Raw genomic sequence first — 12,327 nt, forward strand, 5'->3', positions numbered from 1 at the left:
AACTGTTAAGGTGTTTTGGACATTGAAAAGACACCCTTCAAAAATCTACATATTTTATAACTGTATTCTGTAAAAAATTAGCAAACATGCAACAACATCAATGCAGCAACAACAGTAACAGTGGCAGCAGCAGCATTCACAGCAACATCAACAGTGTAAGCAACAGCTGCAGAAGCAGCAAAAGCATCAACACCAGCAGCAACAGACACAGCTGTAGCAGAAGCAGAAGAAGAAGCAAAAGCGACATGACCACCAGCATGAAAAAAATGTTTATTGAAGTGTTTCCAATTCTTCCCAGTTAATTTGGTAACGTAAAGGTCTGACACAACCTTTTCTAAAAATGCTAAAAATGATAGACAATTAAACATTTTTGGAAATGAAGAGCGAAACCTTTTTAACTGAATTAAAAAAATTTTACCACGTACCTTTTTGTAGCATCTGGAAGAATGATTTTTTCTTAATTTGTTTCAGAAGGGTTCCAACTTTTAATGGTTTATTATTCTATACAGTTTAAGGAAATTGATCTAAAAAAATTTTAAAACTCTAATTTAAACATTATACAAATTTGAATATGACCAGATCTACTTAAGACATCACTTGAGAGAACAAGAGAACTATGACATCATAAATGCAAACCTGGGAAAAGCTAAATTCTGTTTAACTTTCAACTTTTGTCAAGTTGACACGTGACAAGTTCTCAGAACATTTTCTTAAATGGTTTTGTTAAAAACTCAACATTTTTAGATTATACATAGGTAGCTTGAGGTGTCAACACTTTGTATTGTATATCGAGATCAATGCTTGATTGATTGATTGATTTAATCTGTATTTAGATATCCCATATAGTAATCGTACCCAGTCAGGGGTCGAAGGTGGCTTTGATCAGGGAAGGAACAATTAAAATGAAGATAAGATAAGGTATTGTTTTTTTACAGATCCTCAAATTAAAAGTGGCCACAGTGAAAATTGTGATTAAGCGATCAGGATTATGAGTATCTAACTTAAAACTTTCTAGATTTAAAATTCGGTGATGGTGATGGACCAAACCTATGGTCTGGGTTGACCCTTGTCAGATCTTGATATTGTTTCATGCCAGGAAGATTAAAAGCAAACTAGCTTTGTTGGATTACCAATTTAACTTAAACTTTACAATTTTGAATATTTATATATGTTCCGAAATTTCACAACATTTTTGTATTAAAGCATTAAAATATCTTGTCAATTCTTTTTATTTCTGAGAACATATTTTAAACTTAAAAATAATTTTTTTTCTCAACATTTTTGAATTTTTCTTGTTTGAGCTTTGTTAGCGAAGTCTGCAAATATGATTCACTGATTTTAATCTAAATGTGATTGTTTGAGTTAAAAGATAATTTTTCACTCCTTCCAATCTTTTCTCCAGTTTATCGTTTAGGAGTTCAAAAAGACTTTTTTAATATTCTATCTGTCTTTACTAACTAAAAACAAAGCATGAAAAAAATTCCCATTCATCCCCGGTAAATCTTTTACTGTAAAAATAAGAATTCTTTCATTTCTTTCCCTGACTCTATAATATAGAAATGTTAATGTAGCACTGCCAATAGATTGGAGAAACACTGAGAGCTATCTACACAGATTAGATCCTTCAAAAGAAAGAATATATCCAACAAAAATGACAAAAAGTCAGAAAAGTAAATGAACAAAACAAAACAATAAACCCACTCCTCATCCAACATTACTAAACTTGCCCTTCCATCACACTCTGGGCCATAGTAAATTTGAATTCGAACAGGACCTGGCCAGTTTGTACCGGCCTGCCAGATAACAGCGTGTACTGTCCCGATCCTATGGTACAGTACGTCGCCCTAACCAGACTAACATACGACAGGGGTCAATTTTCTTGGCGCATAGTCCTGTCGGAGGGCTATGACAACTCCCATGGCGCGTTCAGACTTTTCACAGTACCCGACCTAATCCTAAGCCTATTTGACCGACCCCACTGGCTTAGTCCACCGTGATCAATTACTACACTGAAAACTCCAGTTCATTTCAAGTACCATGCCAACTTTTGATCAGCTAGAGCGAGCTGTACAGTAAAATACAGACTGTATAATTTAGAACTGGATGGTATCTCAAATGAAACAGGACAGTACGCTATATGAAACGGGAAAGTATGCTAAATGACACGGGACAGTACGCTAAATGACACGGAACAGTACGCTAAATGACACGGGACAGTATGCTAAATGACACGGGAGAGTATGCTAAATGACACGGAACAGTACGCTAAATGACACGGAACAGTACACTAAATGACACGGGACAGTATGCTAAATGACACGGAACAGTACGCTAAATGAAATGGAACAGTATGCTAAATGAAATGGAACAGTATGCCAAATGAAAGGGGACAGTATGCCAAATGAAACGGGATAGAATGCCAAATGAAAGGGGACAGCACACCAAATAAAACAGGACAGTACGCTAAATGAAATGCATGACAGCACGCCAAATGAAACGCATGACAGTACGCCAAATGTAACGGGACAGTATGCCAAATAAAAAGGGACACGCCAAATGAAGCGGAACAGTATGTCAAATGAAAGATAGTAACATTTATGTATTACAGGAAAAGGTCAATGAGAAGTGATATGTCCTGAAAGATAGCAATGCTCCATTCCCATGCAGAACTTAAAGCTGTTCAATAAACACTTCATGACAAATAATCTTCTCTATTTATTTTTATTTCGGATGAAAAAGATTCTTGTTGCTTTTTTACTTTTACTTAGTTTTCTCAATCTTCCACTATCTTCATTCATTTATTTCCTGATAGGATTGTTATGTTAAGTGGAGATTTGTCCTAATCGTATTCTAATAATCTGCATTTAGTCCCACAAAGAAATATTTACATAAGAAATCATCATAGATCTGTGTACAGTGCTAGGGCTAGAGATGGGCATCGTTTTTTTATTAGCGAACAAAATTTTTAAGAATGAACTAATTTTTGTGTGGACAAAAAATAAAAAATAACGATTAAAAATTGTTTAAACAAACTTGAAAAAACGATTATTTAAAAAAAAATCCAAATGAAATGGGTCATTAACATACGATGAATGAAAGAAATGAAAAAAGTCGAACATCCCTACTTAGGGGTGGGCAAATTAGTTTTGTAAATGGAATTTTTGAAAAATTAACAGAACTACCGTCTATGTATTTTGAATTCCAAAACGCGTTTTAAAAAAAGAATTTTGAGATGTTAATTGCCTAAGTAGAAAGCAGACAAAATGACATCTGAGAATTTTTGTTTATGTATATTTTTATAAAATGAGATGCAAAACAAGTTCACAATTTTGGTTTATCTCAGCAACAGATTGATCATGATGTGAAAAGTGATTGAACGGATATTTAGATTTAAGCCACATAGTTAATTTTTACAATTTTCAGCTCAAAAAAATTATCGTTTTAATTTAAACATTGTGGACAATGATGTACACACAATTCACTATCTGCTAAGACCCAAAAATAATATTTCTTTGGTCAATGTTCTGCAAATCACTATAGTCATGCACCGGCGTATAAATTCAAAAAATTCCTATCGCCATATCTTTTACTATTAGGACTTTGTTGGTAAAAATAGAAAGAAATAACTGAAATTTTGCAAATTTTATCAAAGGTGTGAATGTGCCCATTTCTAACAGTGTTTAACTGTGTTTATATTACTCCCTCATATAAAGTAAATAAACTTAATTGTTTATATTTCTCCCACATACTGTTGTACAATTGTGAACACAAATATTGAAAGTGCACAGGCTAGATATACACACACTGCTCATAACCTCTACCTATAGTTGTCGTGACACACCATACTACATTTCCATGAAAGGTTTTTACTGCCATCTAACAGCCAATTGTTGCTTATAATACCCATTCAGGGGTTTTACAATCAATTTCTAAAGAAATGCTCTAACTTTTATAGATAAAAGATAAAATTTATGAATCTAGACTATTTTTGAAGGTTTTGTATTTAGTATCCAAAGGATCCTTGAATATTCCTAATTACAAAAGACGGATTATGCGTTGTGTACTCTAGTTGTACACGATGGAACCTGTTGTGGGAAATACGCATTTTATAGCCTTTTATTCTCTTATCTCCGATTGAGAGATTCCTTATTTCTAACGTACACATTATTTTTACTATTTGTTATTTGTTGAGATTGTTTTATACTTTTTATCTTTGTTCTTTTTAACATGAACGAATAACATTTCATTTTCCTAGTTTCGAAAAAAACATATAAGCTTCGGAACGAGCACATATAAAAGTAAAAATAAGATGTAAAACAAGAACAAGGGATAAGCGTATACTGTATACTGTATTGTGGAAATTACAGTGTATTAATATAACAGTCATATTTTGCAGTTTTTACATTCCATTGCTGTAATTACAAACCCATGCATGAGCATTAATGTAATCACTTTCATTAAATTGCAGGAACTACACAGATTTTAGTTTTATTTACAATGTATTACAGTACAGTGATAGAAACGCTTGAGATTGAATTGCAGTAATGCCGAAACAATTGTAGATTGAATTACAGTAATTGCAAAGCTTTATAAATTGCGAAAATAACATTGCATTGAGCTAACTAAAGCCATATAGCCATATATTGCAATTTTTACATTTCATTGCATTAGCGTAATTATTTCAATAAATTGAGAAAATTGGAAGCTTTAGATGTAAATACAATGTATTACAGTGATTGTAAAGCTTTACATAGTTGCAATAACTATATGCATTTACAAAGTACGTACAGTGATTTTAAAACAACATTGCAATACATATGCGCAAAGAAATTGTACATTGTTTTACAGTATCTGTATTTCTTTACATTAATTGTTATAGTATTCACAAAGTTATTTATTGTATTTACAGTGCATATGCTAAACTTTACATTGGATTAAAGTAATCGCTTACATTAGACTACAGTTAGTTTTCCCGAAAATTATAAAAATTTGTATCTACAGAATACACCCCCCCCCCCCTCCTACCCCCCTTCAAGATGCGAAACATATTCATTTTGTTCGAGTTCAATTTACAAAGGTTTGGAAGTATACGTCACTTCTACTGATGAGATCATCAGCAGGCCAGCGAGGAGGGGGGGGGGGGTAGGGGGATTCCTGAGAAACACAGGCGGAAAACCAGTTGTAGGAATGTATGATAAATTATGAATGATTCTCTGAGAAGAAAAATGAATATCGATCTGAATGAATGAAACAATGAATGAAAGGATGAAAGTTAATCAGGATGAATAAATTAGGATGAGCGGAAAATATGACGGTATGGATAGAATGAATAATGACCCCTCCCCCGCATGGTCATCTTTTACAAGGGGGGGGGGGAAGGGGGTACATCCCATCATTGATTTGCTTGGTGACAGATCAAATTGATCCAAAATTGATTTAGATATTGTCAATTACTTCTTAAAAACTGAAGTTGAATTCAAGGGCTTTTGTAGTTCTTAAAAATGCATCTTGGGGGCTACACAAATTATATGTGAGTTAAAGATATAAAATCAAAGGTCAAGGGGTTGCAACACTTCAAAATTAAACAGGTCTTAAAATTTGATCCAGTTTTCAATGGAGTCTGGATCTATGTGAGGGTTTTTTTGGGGGGGGGGGGTGATACTTTACCATGTTCATGAAATACTGCAGAAAATGAAAAAGAATTTAGATGCATTTTGTATGGCAGGTGAATGAATGAACTTATGAAGAATAATGTTTTTTTTTATTTTATGATAATTCTCTATTCTTGTTAAATATTTATTTTCTTAATACAAAAATAGCTTTCCTAATAACATAAATATTAATAAATTAAGATATTTAAGATGAAACAATAAACATTTTTGAATATAGAAAATAATATTAACAAGAAAAAATTTCAATATAAATTTCCACTAAACTACGACGTATAAAGTTAAAGTTAAAGTTAGGGTTTTCAACGCAAGTGGGCTTTAGAATTGGGCGTGCTTGCAAGCCCTTTATTTCCTCACAACTCCGCGCAATTCCGCACAATTCCTCACAATTTCTCACAATTACTCGCAACTCCGCCCAATTCCGCACAATTCCTCACAACTCCATGCAATTACGCACAATTCCTCACAACTCCGCGTAATTCCGCACAATTCTTCACAATTCCGCGCAATTCCGCACAATTCCGTACAATTTATCACAATTCCTCACAACTCCACGCAATTCCGCGCAATTCCGCACAATTACTCACAACTCCGCGCAATGCTGCACAATTTCTCACAACTCCGCGCAATTCCGCACAATTCCTCACAACTCTACGCAATTCCGCACAATTCCTCACAACTCTACGCAATTCCGCACAATTCCTCACAACTCTACGCAATTCCTCACAACTCTACGCAATTCCTCACAACTCTACGCAATTCCGCACAATTCTTCACAACTCCGCGCAATTCCGGGCAATTGAATTCCGATTGGAAACCATACTTGTAGATTGTAGTCTAAGTAAAGATGGAGGACAAGGTCATTACCAGTACGACTTTGTGACCTCGTGGAAAAGCAAACTTTTTTTGTCACATACTAAAAATTCATTCTGTTCAATAGCTCTTTAATAGCTCAATAGCACGAAGAACCAGCTCCAATCATGTATTTAAAATAATTAGCCCCCAAAAAAAGTTTAATATAGGAAATCCTAAAAATTGACATTTAATGGGTGAAAATCTGGTTTAAAATCAAGGCTTGCCGCTTCTTCGCCAGGATTTCAATCTAGCCTGAAATTCACTTTAATTTGTCGTGATGTCAATAAAGCTAGTTAATTTATCCCATTCTTTGTATTAAAATCTCTTATTTCTACCAAATTTTTTAAAGCAAGTCATTTCTGTAGAGAAACCACAAATAAAAATAATCAGTTTTCAAGAAAAAAAACATGATTGTCTAATTCCATACTTGATTTTTGGTTGCCGATTGTTAATCAAAAATACAAATCTATCAATGGAGGGTCACTTTCTGTTTATCTACAGAAACGTTAATTTTCAAAACTACTTGTAGATATAATTCCCTTTACGGACAGGTATTTCTAAGGAAGAACATTTTTCTTACACAATCTGTATTTCTAAAAACTGCGTTTCTAAAACACACTGTTTTTCTGTGGAGATATCCGTTTTTCTAAGACAATCTGTATTTTTAAAAAACCATAAACTTTGATAAAAAAGTCCTTATTTCTGAAACAGTCTTTATATCTGAAAAAATCTTTATTTCTGAAACGATCTATATATCTGAAAAAGTCTGTATTTCTGAAAAAGTCTGTATTTCTGAAACGATCTATATATCTGAAACGATCTATATTTCTGAAAAAGTCTGTATTTCTGAAACGGTCTATATATCTGAAAAAGTCTGTATTTCTGAAACGGTCTATATTTCTGAAACGGTCTACATATCTGAAAAAAGTCTGTATTTCTGAAACGGTCTATAAATCTGAAAAAGTCAGTATTTCAGAAACGGTCTATATATCTGAAAAGGTCTGTATTTTTAAACCGGTGTATATATCTGAAAAAGTCTGTATTTCTGAAACGGTCTATATATATCTGAAACGGTCTACATATCTGAAAAAAGTCTGTATTTCTGAAACGGTCTATAAATCTGAAAAAGTCAGTATTTCAGAAACGGTCTATATATCTGAAAAGGTCTGTATTTTTAAACCGGTGTATATATCTGAAAAAGTCTGTATTTCTGAAAAGATCTATATATCTGAAAAGGTCTGTATTTTTAAACCGGTCTATAAATCTGAAAAAGTCTGTATTTTTGAAACGGTCTATATATCTGAAAAAGTCTGTATTTCTGAAACGGTCTATAAATCTGAAAAATCTGTATTTCTGAAACGGTCAATAAATCTGTAAAAGTCTTTACTTCTGATGCAAAGTTTTCAACAAATAAAAATAGGAAAAGTCCGTCATACTTGATAAGTCAAAGGTTTAAAGGGTACCGTTGTTAATCAGGGATGTCCCTCTCTAAATAGAAGGTCAATTGAATTACTCTTACAGTCCCTTCAAGAGAGGATGCAAGAATGGAAAGATGAATAGATGAATAGATAAATAGATAAATAGGTGAATAGATGAATAAATGAATAGGTGAATAGACGAATAGATGAGAGGATGAAAGGATGAAAGAATGAATGAATGAATGAATAAGTGGCTGTTTGACGACGGATATATAGGTTTCCGATAACAAACTCAACTTTACCCAGCTCTCCTCTTTATTATGAGTAACTGGACTTCCAATAATGCATCTTTATTCATCTATTCATCTATTCATCTATTCATCAGTTCACCTATTCACCTATTCATTCACCTATTCATCAATCTATCTATTCACCTATTCATCTATTATATGTAAAATATCTACAAAGATATGTACAATATCCTACAAAGATATTTACAATATCTACAAAGATATGTTCAATATCTACAAAGGTATGTACAATATCTACAAAGATATGTACAATATCTACAAAGATATGTACAATATCTACAAAGATATGTACAATATCTACAAAGATATGTACAATATCAACAAAGATATGTACAATATCTTCAAAGATATGTACAATATCTTCAAAGATATGTACAATATCTACAAAGATGTGTACAATATCAACAAAGATATGTACAATATCTTCAAAGATATGTACAATATCTTCAAAGAGATGTACAATATCTACAAAGATATGTACAATATCAACGAGGATATGAAAAATTTGCGTATGTACAAGTAAAATATTTCCATTAATACGTGTTGATGTATTGCAGCTGTGTGAAAACGATCTTTAATTTTACACTCGGTCAGATATATTTCAAATCAAACTTTAAATTCAAATTCAAGAATTCAGAAATTTCAAATGGAAGATATAAACCAACATCATTTTCCTTAATCTAAAGGCCGGATCTTTAAATAAAAAAAATCTTGAGCCTTTTTGCAACAAACGCAAAGTTTCCAATCCTAATATCTTCGCAACTGAGGGTGTAAACCTTTGTAACTTCAATTATATTATATAAAATGATTCCTTTGTTTGAAATATTTAAGGTTTACGACAATGGGTCGCAAAGTTTTAATTGTAAAGTCTCAATTCCTTTAAAGAAAAAGACAACATGAAGGTCTAAACCTTAAACTTTGGGAGACCTACATACAGGTTTTGACATTTGTGAAAACATAGCAATTAGTCATCTTTTATGTTTACTTTGAGTGCATTGCCGGCTCTTCTCTAAAGAAGCTCAAATTTGTAGTAAGCAACATTTTTCTCCTCTCATGTTGGTGAGTCTTAGCTCCAGCTATAAGTTTCAATTAACCTCAAAACTCCATTTAAAAATATATAATTTGTTTTCTGCAAGCTTGAATGTAAATAAATCTAAAGGAAGTTTTAGAACCAGCACGGTTTAACAATTTCTTTCCATTGGTTAAAAAGGTTTTCACATTTGCGCCATAAAACAATTTTATATAAGCAAATGTCCACTTCAAAGATGAAATAAAAAAGCTCGACAACACTTGGAAAAGTAAAATCCCGGTAATGTTGGCAGTTCTCCCTGGTAAATCCGTGTTAATTGTAAATAAATAGTTATTCTTACTTTTTCAGGAAAGAATTTAAATAAAGGTTTTTGTTTAAAAAAGACCCTGCACAAAGTGATACAGTGCTCCCTAAGAAGAAAGAGACTTTAAAGACGAGCATAAAATCCTAAAATATCATAAAACTATGTGTGTTGAAATTTTGATTTCTTCGACTAATCTATTAAACGTTTTTTTCAAAGATTTTGTAAAGAATTTTAGGATTAGAAAATCAGTGAATTTGAGTTCCATGTCAACATGTTTACATTTTTATTTTTGATATCGCTCATGCATGTTAAACTTAAAATAAGATCAGTTGTACTTTTATGAAGAAAAAATAAAAAGTTTCAAAAATATTAAAAATGATGAATCAAAAAGGTTATCGCTTAATGGTCCAGAAATAGTTAAATAACTGATGCACTGATGCAACCCCCTCAAACACTCCATCTCCATTAATATTGGAGTTCAGGGTGTCTCAAACTATATTGGAGTTCAGGGTGTCTCAAACTATATTGGAGTTCAGGATGTCTCAAACTATATTGGAGTTCTGGGTGTCTCAAACTATATTGGAATTCCGTGACAAATTTTGATCAGCGAAAAACATATTTGATCTTATTTAAACTTATAATTTCTTGATTAATTTTGAAGATAACGAAATTAGACCACATTTTGGAATTCTCCAAACCACCCGTTGATACACTCTATAATGCTATCTTTTTTTACCTATTTTTTTACTATCCAATATGTATTCCGGGTTGGATGGTAGGAGTAAGGATGCATTTACTCTGGGTTAAATCAAGGGAGTAAGGATGAATTTACTCCGGGTTGAATGGTGGGAGTAAGGATGAATTTACTCCGGGTTGAATGGTGGGAGTAAGGATGAATTTACTCTAGTTTGAATGGTGGGAGTAAGGATGAATTTACTCCGGGTTGAATGGTGGGAGTAAGGATGAATTTTGAATGGTGGGAGTAAGGATGAATTTACTCCGGGTTGAATGGTGGGAGTAAGGATGAATTTACTCAGTGTTGAATGGTGGGAGTAGGGATAAATTTACTTCGGGTTGAATGATGGGAGTAAGGATGAATTTACTCCGGGTTGAATGATGGGAGTAAGGATGAATTTACTCAGTGTTGAATGGTGGGAGTAGGGATGAATTTACTCCGGGTACAATGATGGGAGTAAGGATGAATTTGCTATTGGTTGAATGAAGGGAGTAAGGATGAATTTAATCCACGTTGAATGGTGGGCGTAAGGATGAATTTACTCCGGGTTGAATGGTGGGAGTAAGGATGAATTTACTCCGGGTTGAATGGTATCCAAACCCGGCACTGGTCGGGAGGAATATCTTTATGAATGGTCTGAGAGATGTTTAGATGAAGAGGGGAGTCAGTTGTAGACCATTCCTACTCCGATACACACCTACACTACTAGATCTAACCATAACCATCTTATCCATTCATTCAACTCTTGAAATATTCTGCAAATGATTTATATTTGCTACGTTAATTGTTAAAAAAACATTAATTTTTTACAGAAAATATTTAGATTTTATCCATATAACTTTTTTTTCAGTTCCGCGAAATTACTTCACTTTTTAAAAACCTTTTTAAGGTTAATTTTTTTACATCAAGACTTATTTTAGTTTTAAATTCATTATTTGTGTCATATTTACATTTTCCGGTTAAACTTTTTTTTTCTAAATTAAATGTTTAATAAATTGTTTTATTTTCATGTAAAGAAATTGCTTGTTACCCTTTCCCCAGAAATTTTTTTTATTTTCCCCGAATTTAAAAATTTAAAATTCATCCTAAAAAACACCACTCCCCTGTATTTAAAAATCTTAATATCAACACCATAACATATATAGTTGCAATAATAAATAATATAAACTTAGAAAAATAATAAATGTATCTTGAGAAATATGAATAATAAGATCATTAACGTTGTATTTAAAAATCTTAATATCAACACCATAACATATATGGTTGCTATGATAAATAATAAACAAAATCCTTTTAACGTATAAATTTAAAAGTGAAGTAATCTGTTTCCAGTAAATTTCGTGGATTTTATTGAAAATATTAGATTGTCCCTTCTGTTAACAAAAATATAGAATTTATAAATTCAAGAAATTCAAGATTTATGGCAAAAACTCTGTTGAACAAACTATTTCTTTTACTTTTAAAACAAGCCAATAAATTTCACACAAAAGTTATAGAATAACTTGTATAGCTAACGGCAAAATGGGCTTTTTAACAAGATTTTTTTAATAGCTTGAAATGATTAAGAAGACAAAAAAACTTTGTCCGAACCTCTTCTCTTAGTTTCTATATCTTTCAAAACTTATTTCAAACTCAAAAAAATGTTTTACAGATCTGTTGTTAAAACCTTAACTGCTCAATATTCACTGCAAGCTATAGACCAGAGGGATCGAAGGCTCAATTTTTTCGACATTTTTGGTTTTATTTTACACCCTTGTTTCTCCTGTAGTTTTGATTTGACGCAGAGGAGTAGTATTATGACTAATGAGACAATCAATTTTATCTGGTTATATATTAGGAATACAATACATTTTTTCTCAATAACTGCTTTAGAAAAGAACGATTGAAAACACAAGATATTTCAATAAAATGTGGAATTTAAGATTATACAGATTTTTCACAGTAATTTTTTTTGCAGAAAAAGGCCGGTTTATTTTTTATTCTTATTTTTGCATGTAAAAAGAT

The sequence above is a fragment of the Eurytemora carolleeae genome, unplaced genomic scaffold (genome assembly GCF_000591075.1).
Source record: "Eurytemora carolleeae unplaced genomic scaffold, Eaff_2.0 scaffold471, whole genome shotgun sequence".
NCBI classification, from domain to species: domain Eukaryota; kingdom Metazoa; phylum Arthropoda; class Copepoda; order Calanoida; family Temoridae; genus Eurytemora; species Eurytemora carolleeae.